This window comes from Xenopus laevis, chromosome 7S, assembly GCF_017654675.1.
Source record: "Xenopus laevis strain J_2021 chromosome 7S, Xenopus_laevis_v10.1, whole genome shotgun sequence".
NCBI classification, from domain to species: domain Eukaryota; kingdom Metazoa; phylum Chordata; class Amphibia; order Anura; family Pipidae; genus Xenopus; species Xenopus laevis.
Genome location: NC_054384.1, coordinates 50922888 through 50936570, shown reverse-complemented (window position 1 = coordinate 50936570; position 13683 = coordinate 50922888). Strand labels below are relative to the sequence as shown.

At 39.3% G+C, this 13683-nt stretch overlaps 1 protein-coding gene across 1 annotated transcript in view; it reads right to left on the bottom strand.

The window, feature by feature from the left end:
- LOC108697530 (cardiac-enriched FHL2-interacting protein) overlaps positions 1 to 3835 on the bottom strand; it is a 41933-nt gene extending 38098 nt beyond the window's left edge. Inside the window, exon 1 of the mRNA XM_018227649.2 lies at positions 3293 to 3835. The gene's annotated coding sequence lies outside the window, so the exon portion shown is untranslated. The remainder of the gene's footprint in view (positions 1 to 3292) is intronic.
- Positions 3836 to 13683: the final 9848 nt, after the last annotated feature.

Here is a 13683-nt window from a genome sequence, read left to right as displayed (position 1 = left end):
AATCTTCTCTTGACGGTCACAACACAGTAGTACCCCCTCCAAAAAGTCACAGAGGCTCCATCCAATCCCACCCCCCCCCAGGTATTCACAGCATGTCACAAATTTTCCCCAGGCCAAATGTTAGACCAAGAGGAGCCACATCAGCTCAGCCACTTCACACTGCTTACCCAACCAACATTAGATGTGTGACTTCAGAAGACCTAACAAAACCTGCGATAGCCACCAGATAAGGTAAAACCAGCAAGAGGTGGGCATTCTTTTAAAAGCAAAGCCAAATGACAGGATAAAAGCACAAACTATGGTTCCCTGGAAAGTGCACACCCAATGATTGCCCATAGGCACATGCCTATGGGCCCTACCCCTAGTGCATGCCCTGTAAGTGGTAATGTGTGTGAGAGAGAACGTGAATATATGAACAAATGAACAGTGCTGCAAAATATGTTAAATACATGTTAATAATAATAATGATTAAATGCTGGGAGCTGTAGTATAGAAACAGCTGGGAAACTACCAGTTTCTCATCTTCTTTTCTTGTAGAACTGAGGAATGGCGATGTTATACCCATACAACCAGATACAGTGCACTTGGATCAGCAGAAGGGCATACTGACACCTGAATTAACCACAGACATACAGGACAATTTACATGTCTTACCCCATTTATTAATCCACCATTAATCCACTATCATCAGTAAAAGACACATTGCTTGTTATAGTAGCCTTAGAGCTTCTACAAAATGATTAAGCTATAAGGAAGGGTATAGTATGATGCACGCATACTGTACTAAAGTAGAAGACCATCTGGCTTTAAAAACACTAATCAAACTATATTGTTTTCAAAGATAGGAAGCCATATGGTTCCTATAGTAAATTGTAACAGTTAAGACTCTGCACCTGGATTATAGTGCTGAGAGGAACATTAAGCTTTTAAACATTTAAACTTTAGTTTTTGGGAAAAAAACACTCAAAAAGTATAGTATAGAGTGAGTGATAACCTTTTAACTAATATAGCAATATGCCTACATGTAATGGACAGTGTAAATGGATGTGTAGATTTATCAGTCATAAAAATTGCACATATGCACCCACAGGTATCCAGTTATGTATAATGCACATTCTCCACTACGTACTACCCATAATAATCAAGTGTAGTGCTGATGACATGATATTCTGTAAACCTTTGCATTAGTTGCATTGGTTACATATACAATTGGGCCACAGTAAATCCACATAGTAAGGGTCAATGAGCAATACTGCAGTGAAAACAGCCAAACAGGTATGGGATACAAGAGAGGGGGATGGTGGTCAGTACAATTTTCCAAACGATTTGTGTCCGATTCCTTAATGGTTGCTCTGTACTGCAACTGCTACAAACGATCCAAGTATAAAAGAAGGAAAAAGGAACTTTAGCAGTGTTACTGCAAACAACCTTTTATTCCAGGTAGTGGTAAACATCACTACCCGGAATAAAAGGTTGTTTGAGGTATGGGATACAGTATTCCACAAAGCATTGGAAGGCCAAAAGCGATGGAAGGCCATCTCCCATTTTAAGTAAATAATTAAAAATTTTAAAAATTAATTAATTTTTCTCTGTAATATTAAAACAGTGCATTGTGCTTAATCTCAACTAAAAATAATTAATCCTTATTGGAGGCATTCTGGATAATAGATCCCATACCTGTATATGCATCACCATAATGCTTACATGTACAAGCATACAGTTTGTGGATGTAATGGAAAGTCAATGGCAAAGATTACCATCAATTATGTCAGTGTCCTATACCTGGTTTACCTGTTGCTAAAGTAGTCAAATTAAAGAGCACAAGTACAAAACAATACTGTATTTATCTTACTGTAACACTTCAACATTGGTGGTAAGTTGTATACAAGCATTAATTTATCCTGAAACCGCAGCATGTAATCAATTAAGTGGATATCATCATACTTTCAGCAGATATCGGGATGGATGTTATATACATAATTGGATTATTTGGGACAGCACGGTGGCTCAGCCTTACAGCACTGGGAACCTAAGTTTAATTCCAGGGAGGGCACTATCTGCAAGGAGTTCATATGCTTATCCTGTGTCTGCTCAGTTAATATTATAGTAGAATCTAATCTGAATGTAGGAATTAGATGGGAAATATTGTACCCCTTGAGGATTTTTAGCTTGAGACAGTGCCCCAACAACAAGAACCTTAGGATTTTTTTAAAAGGGAAAAAGGATAAATTGGACAACAAGCAGGGAAAATGTTAAAGTCAAATAGTCATGTATATTTAACTGACATATTTTATTTTTAAATGATTAAGTATGATCAAAGGCTAACCAGAAACAAGAAGCAGTTTCATATGCTATTCTTGAAAAATTTCAGCAGCTGATTCATCATATGTGCCAACAGACTGATATGAAACATATACCCTGGACTTCATGACCATGTGCCTAATAACATACAGCAGGGGGGATATAACTAGTTTTGACTCCAGGTTGAATAATACTGTAATTTTCTTTGTTCCTCTGCTTTATCATAGTCTGAAATTAATCTTAGTTATTTTATTGTAGATTATCAGAATTATATTGGCTGCTGCACCTGCTAAAACAACGGGTCTGTGAAATATAAAGTGAGAGGAACTTAACTCAATGAACCAAGTGTTTGAGAAAATCCTAAACCTGCTGCCTCCCCAGTATAAAACTGGTATTTGTCAGGGTTAAGTAAGGAGACTGAAAGAAGGGAGAGCAGGCAATTTGCTTAAGCCATACTAAACAAGAAAAAGGCAATGACAGTTTTGACAGGAACAGAATTTGGGTAGTTTAGATACTGTACCTACATTTAAATTCATTATGTTTGAGCTGGTTGTCTTATATAATTTCTAGCAGAAGTTTACACTACCATTTCGGCCTTGATCACAGCACTAAAATATAGCTTAGCTATTTTTTTTATTAATGCTGTTTAAAAAGACAGAATGTATGTATTTTGTACCATCAAAAGATTTGAGGCTTACCTGAAAGTCTACGATATTTCACCTTCTACACAAGAGAATATTATAAATATTTGAAGCTGGTCATAAAATATATTTTTTTATTATTGCCATATATGATGTCTGTTCCTATTGCATAATTATATAGCTTTTTTTTAAATCAAGCATTAGTGTACTTTAGAATGTAAAGAGATTAAACGATAATACATTGTATTAAAAAATCTATTTATAAAATACAAACTTACGTAGACAATGCCACTAAATGGTTAATAAATTGGCAGGTTTGTTACTAGTTTTCTTTATGCCACTTGCCTTACCTGTTTGCCAAATGTTAGAGAACAGAGTCCAGGGTCAAGTTCTCATTGTTCCTTATTTTACTGAAGGTGAAGTCAGTTAGCTCCAAGGGGGAAATTATCAAGTTTGCCCCCCACAGATTTTAGGTTCAGTTTGAGTTAGGGGAGAAAGGCATGGTTATGGGTGCTGCTATCCCAGGAAAGTAGAAATCCAAACTTACAGAAGTGTCGGGTGTCTAGCAGATGGCAGCAGCCTTAGTCTATTTTTATACCTGGCTGTGTCTGGGGCAGCTTTACTCTCACAGTTCTAGAACCAAATTGCTGCTCCTGTCTCCCTAAAAGCTAACAGAAAGGGAGCCTCTTCAGTTACTGTATATAAGGCCAATATGCTCTAAGAACATAGTGGGAGGTGTGTGGTGGTCATAATCAGAAATAACGTGTGACATCATGTCCTAGGAATTTATGCCATGCACTCTGCTTTCAGAAACTCATCTGCCCTCCCCCATAAGCATGGGAAGTCCAGTAATGTGAAGGTGGCACTGGAAAATGTGGTTAATTGTAAGTAAGGTGTGATCTCCAGAAGTGGAGAGAATTTGGAAAGCTTATAAGATATACTCAGTTAATGGTAGTTTGGGGTACCTTCAGATATAGATTAGAAACATGGTTACAGGAAATTAACGTCTCTGGTTCTATTAATATGTTAGTTAGTATATGCATTTGTACAGCCCTACATAGAATATGTTTCTTCTGCATAAGGCTATGGCCACATGACACTCTGATTCTCTGCAGGTGGGGAATCTGCTGCCCCACTGCTCCCCTTCTCTTCTTCTGGCACAACAGATTTCTCAGCAAAAATGCAAAATGTTGCATTTCGGCACCAAAATCCACTGTGTGTGCCTGCACACGAGTGGAGGTAATGATTTGGGGAGCATGCAGTGCAGCAGAGGTCTGTGTTGTTTGACCCTAGCCTAAATGATGTTACCTTTTCTGTATGTTTCCTTATTTGTATTTCACCCTTTTCTTTATGTTACCCTTATCTGGAAAATATGTTTTTCTTCTGTCTTAGTTATTGGGGCAGATTTGCTAAAGGACGAAGTGACTAACGATTGCAAAAATTCGCCAGCGTGACGTCATTCAGGCACTTCACCAATTTACTAACGGGCACAGGCGTCACTTCGCTAGCAAAAGAGACAGGCGCTAGCGATCATTCACACTCAGGCAAATTTTCGCTCTGGCGAATGGACGTAACTCCACAAATTCACTAAGATGTGGATTTTACTGAATGTTACCTCTTTCAACAGACTTTCCTTCATCAGCTCAGACCAGGCAAAGTGCAATGGCGTGCATAGGACTTCCTCAATTTTTAGTGAAAAAATTTTCTAACTCCGAAAAATCGTCTTTTCCTTTTTTCAGGGTTATAGCCTGCAAAGGTCTGTAAAAATTTTTTTGGTTAACCGGGTTCCTTCCTATATTTTCTAACATATGGAACATAAACTATACAGTGGGCTCATGTGTAGGGCATTATAATAACTCAATTTTTTATTGAGGTTTCCTGGACTTCTGTAATGTAGTTTATTTGCTGCAACATATACGTGCACTCAACTTTATCATTTGCCGCAGTATGCAAATTAGCCAATGCTAGCACATCTTCGCTTTGATTGCGGAAGTAACACTAGCGAAAATTCGCCAACGATCGGCGCCCTGGACACAACTTCGCATTTTAGTGAATCAGTGTTGTCATATCGAATTTATACCTGGCGAAGTGTTGCGACAGCTGAGAAGCCATTGCTGACGGATTTTCGCCGGTTAGTGAATTTGCCCCATAGACTTGTTATTCCCAAATTTTAGTAAGGGCCTAAAATGATTTTGCTGTGGAATCCAGCAATACCTAGTTAAATTCCTGCTCTGCTAAAAATGCACTGTAGCAATGCATATTCTTTGCTTTTTTTACATGCAGCATTTTAAAGTAAACATATTTCTTAATTTACCCTTGTAGTTTGCATCTGCGTGCATAAAGATTGTTCAGTGTAATGGATCTTGGTTGTTCTGACTTGTTGGTCTATGTCCTATGAGATTGTACTTGCTGTGCAGGCCGATAGAGTCTTTCTTTCACTCCCACAAAACATGTGAAACAGAGGAGTTTATTTATAACAGAGCCTGCAGGGCAGCACATGGGAGCAATTAAAGAACAGACTGATGTCACAGAGGGATGAAGTAGTGGCTAAATCTGGAGGTGCAGCGATGACAAGTCTGAGTGATGCAATGTGTGGTGTGATGGGAGGTTGTTTACAGAAGGCTGGGCGGGGAAAAACCTTAGATCATGACACAAGTCTAATGTTAATGAGTGACCCACTTAGCTGAACTATACCACAATTTCCTTTCCTTTCCTCTAATCTAATTTATTTAAACAAAAAGGGGGAAATGTAATCAAATTTGCAAAGAGTTAAACTTTGCGAATAAAAATTCGCCTGTCATGATGTAATATTCTTCATTAGGGTTTTATTGCATTGTGAATCTTAATTGCACATTGAGAATCAATTGTGCATTGCGAATTTTTAACACCTGCTCTGCCATTATGTTAAATATTTTGTCACAAAAAATGGTTTGCTATTGCAAAATTTTATTACATACCGTATATACTCGTGTATAAGCCGAGTTTTTCAGCACCCAAAATGTGCTGAAAAACTCTACCTCGGCTTATACGCGGGTCAGTATGCGAAAGGCTGCAAAACTAAAGGCTGCGCTTAGGAGCTCCTGCGTGCTTTCACTCACCCCTATCCTGGCGGAAGTTTGCCTCTCTGACTGCTTCAATGCGTCATCAGGAAGCGCCTCCCGGCTTAGCAGTAGCAACCTGGCACATCCACAGTCATTCAGCTTTTCTTTTCTGCTGTGCAACTTTTTTTTCAACTGCTCAACTGGTGCTCGGCTCCGCTCCTCCCTTGTCACATTCCTGCAGCCGGATCAGATTACTCCGGCTGTGACAAGGAGAAAGCAGCACGAAGAGAACGGGAGTGACTGTGATAGTGTGCGGACTTGAAAAGCAGGAAGGGAGGGGGAGGGAGATCGAGCAGACTTGAGCAGCACAAAGGGGGAGATTGAGCAGACTTGAACAGCAGGAAGGGAGGGGGAGGTTGAGCAGCACAGCATAACGGAAGAGAGGGAGGACTTGAGCAGCACAGCACGAAGGGAGGGTTTGAGGAGCACGGAAGAAGGGGAGAGATGCCTTAGCAATTCCCTGGGATTGTTTCTCTGCCTGGCTGCATGCTGTGTGTGTGTGGTAGGATTTCATCTGGAGCTGGGACAGACTGTGGAGGTGAGTGTGTGCGGAGTTGAACTTGCTGCAACTTTCCTGTCACTTTTGGTCTGGCCACACAACTATATTCAACCTTAGTCTCTCCAGGCCTCCTTCAGCTTCAGCCCCCATGCATTTCTCACCCTAGGCTTATACTAGAGTCAATAAGTTTTCCCAGTTTTTGTAGGTAAAAGTAGGTACCTCGGCTTATACACGGGTCGGCTTATACACGAGTATATACGGTACTCTAAAATTTGCAAAGGCAAAATTTTTTCACTTCGAACTTTTATTCTCATTGTGAATGAATTGCAAATGATTTTTGTGCTAGCGACCAATATTACATTCCCCCAAAGTGTTTTATAATATGATGTTAATAAAAAATGTATCTCACATTGCAGGCTAAAGGTGTCTGTGCCCAAAAAATTCTTCTTTCAGATTAATAAACACATTTGAGATGCAAAATAAAAAAAACTTTCATATCATTTCAATAATGTCATTATGTTCTGCATTATTGGCGTGCAAATGTGAAAAGCTCACATAAACTTCAAAAAATCCTGCTATTAAGAATGAAGGTATTATTTATTATGCGTATAGTAAGTCTGATAAAGAAAGTTATCAGCAAGGCAGTCTAAGGGCTCTTACTGACGAGCGGTTGAAGCTGCGCTCCCCTGCGTTTTCGTTTTTCTGCGTTCAGCCGCAGGGGAGCGCAGGAATAGACGCATTAAGTTATTTTCAATGGCGCTGTACTCACACAGGCGCGTGTAGGCGCCGAACACAGGTTGAGACGCAACATGCTGGATAGGGAGTGACCTGAAGGCAAGTATATTGTACTTTGTCGAATCTCTAAGGTGATGGCAGATGGGTACTTTGTCACCTGTGGAAAATCGCCTCTCCAGTTGAAAATATATTTCTTTGGATAGAAATAAAAAAAAACAAAACAACAACAGAGAAGGTTCAAAACCTGTGCTTTGTCAATTTCTGTATGTGCGAAACACTAATTTAAATATAAGCTCAATGAGAATGTCAAGCTAGAGCTTGGAGTGGTGTAGCCCCAAAAGAGTTCAAGCTGGAGTGGACTTTGTGCTCAACACCAGTATAATAGGGCTTGATTTCCGGTTGTAGGTTCTATAGTTGGACGAGATATAGAGAGCTTGTGAGCTGTAAGTACATCTCCCATTGCCCAAAAATACTTCATAAACCTGTAACAAGAAATGTAATTACTTGCAAAGAACAAATTAAAATACACTGATCAATATTTTTTTTATATATTGTCACAAGACTATTACTGTAATACGTAGTGCATTTAAAGTATTATTGAACTGAAAATAATTTTTAATAATATTGTGACTATTATTGATGTTGAATAACAGTTATTCCTGGAAGTCTCTTGTAACACCTGTTCCGCCTTTGAAACTGTCAAACTGGGATATCTTTGCACTGTTATATGGATCGATCAGGTAGCAGGTATACTTCTAGATGTCAGAACAAGTGCAAAGTGCTAAAATTGGCACAAAATTGTGTTGGCCTATATACTGTTCACAAATCTATTTTGCTTCTAATACATGCCTTTTCTAAATTGTATGTAGTGCCAATGTGCAGATGAATTGCTCAGATAAACAGTGAGCAGTTGTCCACAAATGCTTAGTATAGGGTACAGGAACCCTAAAGTAAAGTAAACCCTGGAATAATAATTTTTACGGTGAGGTGGTGTTACTTTCAGAATGCCGTTAATGACTTGCACCCAAACACAAAACTGACTTGTGTCCTGTGAATAGCATGCTAATGCCATTATTGGCAGACCAACTCAGTGGCACTACCTAATGAATAGAATATTTACATGGGCTGATTTATTAACATAAGGGATGAGTAAATTTTTTTGTTTTGTACAGTTTCACAGCAGAATCAGCGGTTTCACATATGGCAACTTTTTTTAACAAATCCACATTACAATTTTGCCATGCGTTACAGATACCATTGTTATCTCTCCCTTGACTTCCACATCAAGCAATGGTGCTGGAGATTTATTTTCTTCCTCCATCTATCTAAGAATCCCCCCTCATCTATCTAAAGAGTTGTTAGGGCACCATGCTCAAAAGAAATTGGCAACATTGAAGCCATTTCCTGTAGCATAATGTAAAGAACTTCTCTAAAAGAGACATTTATTATGGGGATTAGGATATTATTTGCAGCTTTACAAATTTTTCAGCAACCAGTTTTGCTCATCAGCACCAGATTTGCTCATCATTAATTAACATAGTTGCTAAATTGTACCAGTGCAATTGACCTTGGTAACGAATCAGCAATTCATTATGATCAGTCTTTTACAAGTTAAAAAACCACAGTTTGAAATGAACCAATAAAAAGTAGCAATTCCAGACTGGGCACCATAGGGCTCATCAAAAAACCTGATGTCAAGGGCCCATCTCTCTCACAAACATTTGGCATAGTATGTGCTATATTGTATGAGTTATGTAGGCCTATGGTGGTAATAAGAAAAAAATCATATGTATATTATTGCTCTAGGGCCCACCAGGAGAATCTCAGGTCCGTAGTGCTACTACTTAATAAAAGTTACTGCAGCTGATTTACTAACATAAGCACTAAACTGCACTAGTCCAGTTGCCCATGGCAATCGCAAATCTATTTATTTAGCAGACTATTGCAAGTTAAAAAATGAAAGCAAATGTCTTACTGGTTTCTATGAATAACTTCACTAGTAACATAGCACTCATTTCTCCTAATATCAACCTGTTACACTGTATAGATCTGAGTTATATAATTATAACTCATTGAAACCAGGCTTCACACCTTGAAGCTTAATTCCTATCCACTCCTTCTGCATCAACAGCAATGGCCTGTGTGCAGACACAAGGTACTGATTTTGGTGTGAAAATGTTTACACTTGCAAAATCCCCTCTGTGTGTCCGCTGACAGGCCAATTCTGTACCTGTTAATGCAGAACAAGTGGATGGACTATTTCGAGGATCATTTTAAAGTAGAAACATCATCCTGTGGCAAAGGTCTTACCACAGGTCTGCATTCTTTCATCTGTACATTTAATTCTATGTAGGCACACACTTTCCAGGTACAAAATAGTATGTCAGTCACAGGGGTCTGATTTTCAAACATAGGTTCTAAATTGCACAAGGCTGATGGCAACTGTTCTTGTGCAAATTAGCCCCTTTGTACGTAAATCAGACCTGGGATCCGTAGAAACAAACATATACCAATCCCTCTTCATATTCCCTCTTCATATTCTTTCTTTAAAATTTGCAATTCGATCCATACAAGTTGTATTAGAATAATTTGTATTTAAGTGTGCCCTTTTGTTGGCTTCTGTTTCATTTGCTGTATTGGAGAAACTTGGAGAAGTCAGCAGCTTATTGACTAGTGTATGGCGCCCTCCGATGACCTTCCCTGATCGATATCTGGCCAAAAATTTTCCAGATGTCGATCAGGCAAGTTTAAAAATTCCATCTGATCGAGGAATGCATTTGTTCGTTGATGTGATCCTCGGTCCAAACTCCTATATTTGCAGCATTGTGATCTTAATTGTTCGGATCGGATCAGCCCAGTATCTCCCACCTCAAACAAGTGGATCTCTGCATGTATGGCCACCTTAGCCAATGGCAACTAATTGGCAGATAGCTGTTTTAAGCCGTCTTCAAGAAGAACAATGAAACCAATTATCTGACTGGATGCTATTGGTTACTGCCCAGGAGCAAATTTACCCAGTGTTTATAAAGGACCCCCAGTGGCCCCACATATATATATATATATATATATATATATATATATATATATATATATATATATATATATATATATATATATATATATATATATATATATATATATATATATATATATATAAAAAATAAAAACTGACACAGCACTCCAAATTTTGTATGCAAAGAAGGATATATATTGTAGAAAAACATACCAAAGCCCATAGGGCGACGTTTCAGGGTATACAAACCTCTTTCTCAAGCCAAGGGCATCATTCAATTAACAAGCATTAGTTTACACCTATTTATACAAGGTAACACAGGAAGTTACATATAGCAAATGACATCATTGATGATCCTCACACATTAACCCCTTAATTGCTTAATGTTATCCATGCAGGTATACAACAACTCAACGTTAGTCCACTGCATATCCAAATCCAGCTAAAAAGAAACAAAACAAAGAATAAAAAACAGAAATGAGACCAATGCTTATCCCGTCATAGAAATACATATAGGTCATAGTCCCTATTAAGCCCATCTGGGGCTAACGTGTTTAGTTAGTGTATCCACCATACCTCTCTCTTCCTCAACAATAGCTCTCTATCACCCCCCCCCCCGTTTAGGGGAGGGTACACATTCCAGAACCATATATTTCAAGTCTGTATCCTTGTGTCCTTTCTCCACATAATGCTTAGAGACTGGCAACTTCACATTGCCCTTCCTAATTGTAGATCTATGTTGGGATATGCGTGTTTTTATTTGCAATGTGGTCTCCCCAACATAGAGGAGACCACAAGGACAAATTAACACATAAACAGCAAATTTAGTCAAACACGTATAGTACCCCCTCAGAGTACATTTACGGCCGGTGGTCGGATGCTCAAATGTTGTACCCTTATGCACACAACAGCATTGTGAACATGTGAGACAGGGGAACATCCCCCGCGATTTTATACCCATGTATGATTGTGTCGAGACCTGTTTTTCCTTCGTGACTACCCAACGTTCTTCCCCTTCTATATGACACTAATGGGGGTCAACCAAACTCTTGAACTTCAGGATATGAGGATTGAAGAATCCCCCAATGTTTACGGAGAATGTTAGCCACCATATTGCTACGATCATTATAATGAGTGACAAATGGTATGGACTGTTCTTTATGTTTACGATGAACTTTAGCTTTCCTTGCCCTGGTTTGGGCTCTATCTAGGACATATTTCGGATACCCACGTACAAGGAACTTATTATACATGTCCTTTGACTGCTGATCACGTCTCTCTGGCTGGCTAACTAGCCTCTCAACCCTAGTAAACTGACTAATGGGGATAGAGTCCCTAGTATGCACTGGATGATAGCTGGTGTAATGTAGTAATTGGTTCCGATCTGTGGGCTTCGAATATAATTCTGTAGTAAATGCACTCCCTTGTCTGTTTACTGTGACGTCCAAAAACTGTATAGACCCCCTATCTCTATGTATAGTGTATGCAATATTCGGATGTGCTCCATTAATCTCTTGATGGAACCGGTCGAGTGAGTCCGTGGCGCCCCTCCATATCACAAATATATCATCGATATAGCGCCACCACACCACGACGTGTGTGGTGAACGATATACGACGATAGATGTTATCCTCCTCCTGCCTAAGTATAAAGGAGTTTGCATATGAAGGGGCGACATTCGAACCCATCGCTGTTCCCCTAAGCTGTAGGTAATACTTGTCCTTGAATCTGAAATAGTTCTCACAAAGGATAATTTCCAAAAGTTTCAAAAAGAATTCCACTTCCTCTTCACCATATTGTTTGCTTTCCCTTAGTAATGTAGCACAAGCTTCAACACCATCTCTATGTGGTATAGACGTATAAAGTGAGGACACATCAAAAGTAACTAGTAATAATTCCTCAAAATCTTCTACCTGTACAGACCTCAATTTGTCTAAAAAATGGTTGCTATCTTTTATATATGATTTCCCTTGCTGCACCAATGGTGCAAGGATCCTGTCCAACATGGAGGCCATAGGGCAGAACAAAGAACCTATGCTTGCCACAATAGGCCGACCAGGTGGTTGGACAGGATCCTTGTGTATCTTGGGCAGCATGTATAGTACTGGGGTAACCGGTTTATCAACCACTATAAAATCTCTTAATTCAACAGAGATGGTCCCCTTAGTGAGCATTATAGAAAGAAAATCCCAAATTTTACGCTTTATACGAAAAACAGGGTCATACCCTAATTCCAGATATACAGAACTGTCTGCCAATTGACCTAATATTTCAGATTCATAGTATCCAGTGTCTAATACCACAATCGCCCCTCCCTTGTCTGAGGGTTTAATTGTGATGTCAGAACGAGTTTTCAAATTATTAAGTGCAATAGTTTCATCAGTGGTCAAATTAGCAGGTGCCTTACGACCATCAGATCCCAGACACTGCTCCTTAATATCTTTTTTAACTTGTTTAATATATGTTTCCACAGCAGGGTAAGTGGTGGGAGGCACAAACCTACTTTTGCTGCGGAGACCTAGAGAGTCCAGAGTCAGGGTTTCCCCTGTCGTTTGTACTGCAACATATGGGTTAACTGAGAAATGAGTTTTCAACCTTATTCTGCGAAAAAAAGCATACAAGTCTACATCCAGCTGAAATGGATTCAGCCGCTGTGTGGGACAAAAGTTCAATCCCTTCCCCAATAGCGTGAGTTCAGTATCAGTTAATTGTACCTGCGATAAATTGTAGACTATTTGTCGTTCCTGCGTGATCTCTGGCTGGAGCGCAGAAAAAAAAAGGAGCGCAAACTCCTTTTTACTTAGGCAGGAGGAGGATAACATCTATTGTCGTATATCGTTCACCACACACGTCGTGGTGTGGTGGCGCTATATCAATGATATATTTGTGATATGGAGGGGCGCCACGGACTCACTCGACCGGTTCCATCAAGAGATTAATGGAGCACATCCGAATATTGCATACACTATACATAGAGATAGGGGGTCTATACAGTTTTTGGACGTCACAGTAAACAGACAAGGGAGTGCATTTACTACAGAATTATATTCGAAGCCCACAGATCGGAACCAATTACTACATTACACCAGCTATCATCCAGTGCATACTAGGGACTCTATCCCCATTAGTCAGTTTACTAGGGTTGAGAGGCTAGTTAGCCAGCCAGAGAGACGTGATCAGCAGTGAAAGGACATGTATAATAAGTTCCTTGTACGTGGGTATTCGAAATATGTCCTAGATAGAGCCCAATAGAAAAGAAATCCACGGCACACAGGCTGCTGCAAGCAAGGAACCCCTTGCACGTTTAATCTACAATATATATCCTTCTTTGCATGCAAAATTTGGAGTGCTGTGTCAGTTTTTATTTTTTCTATGATATTGGCTACTTTGGCA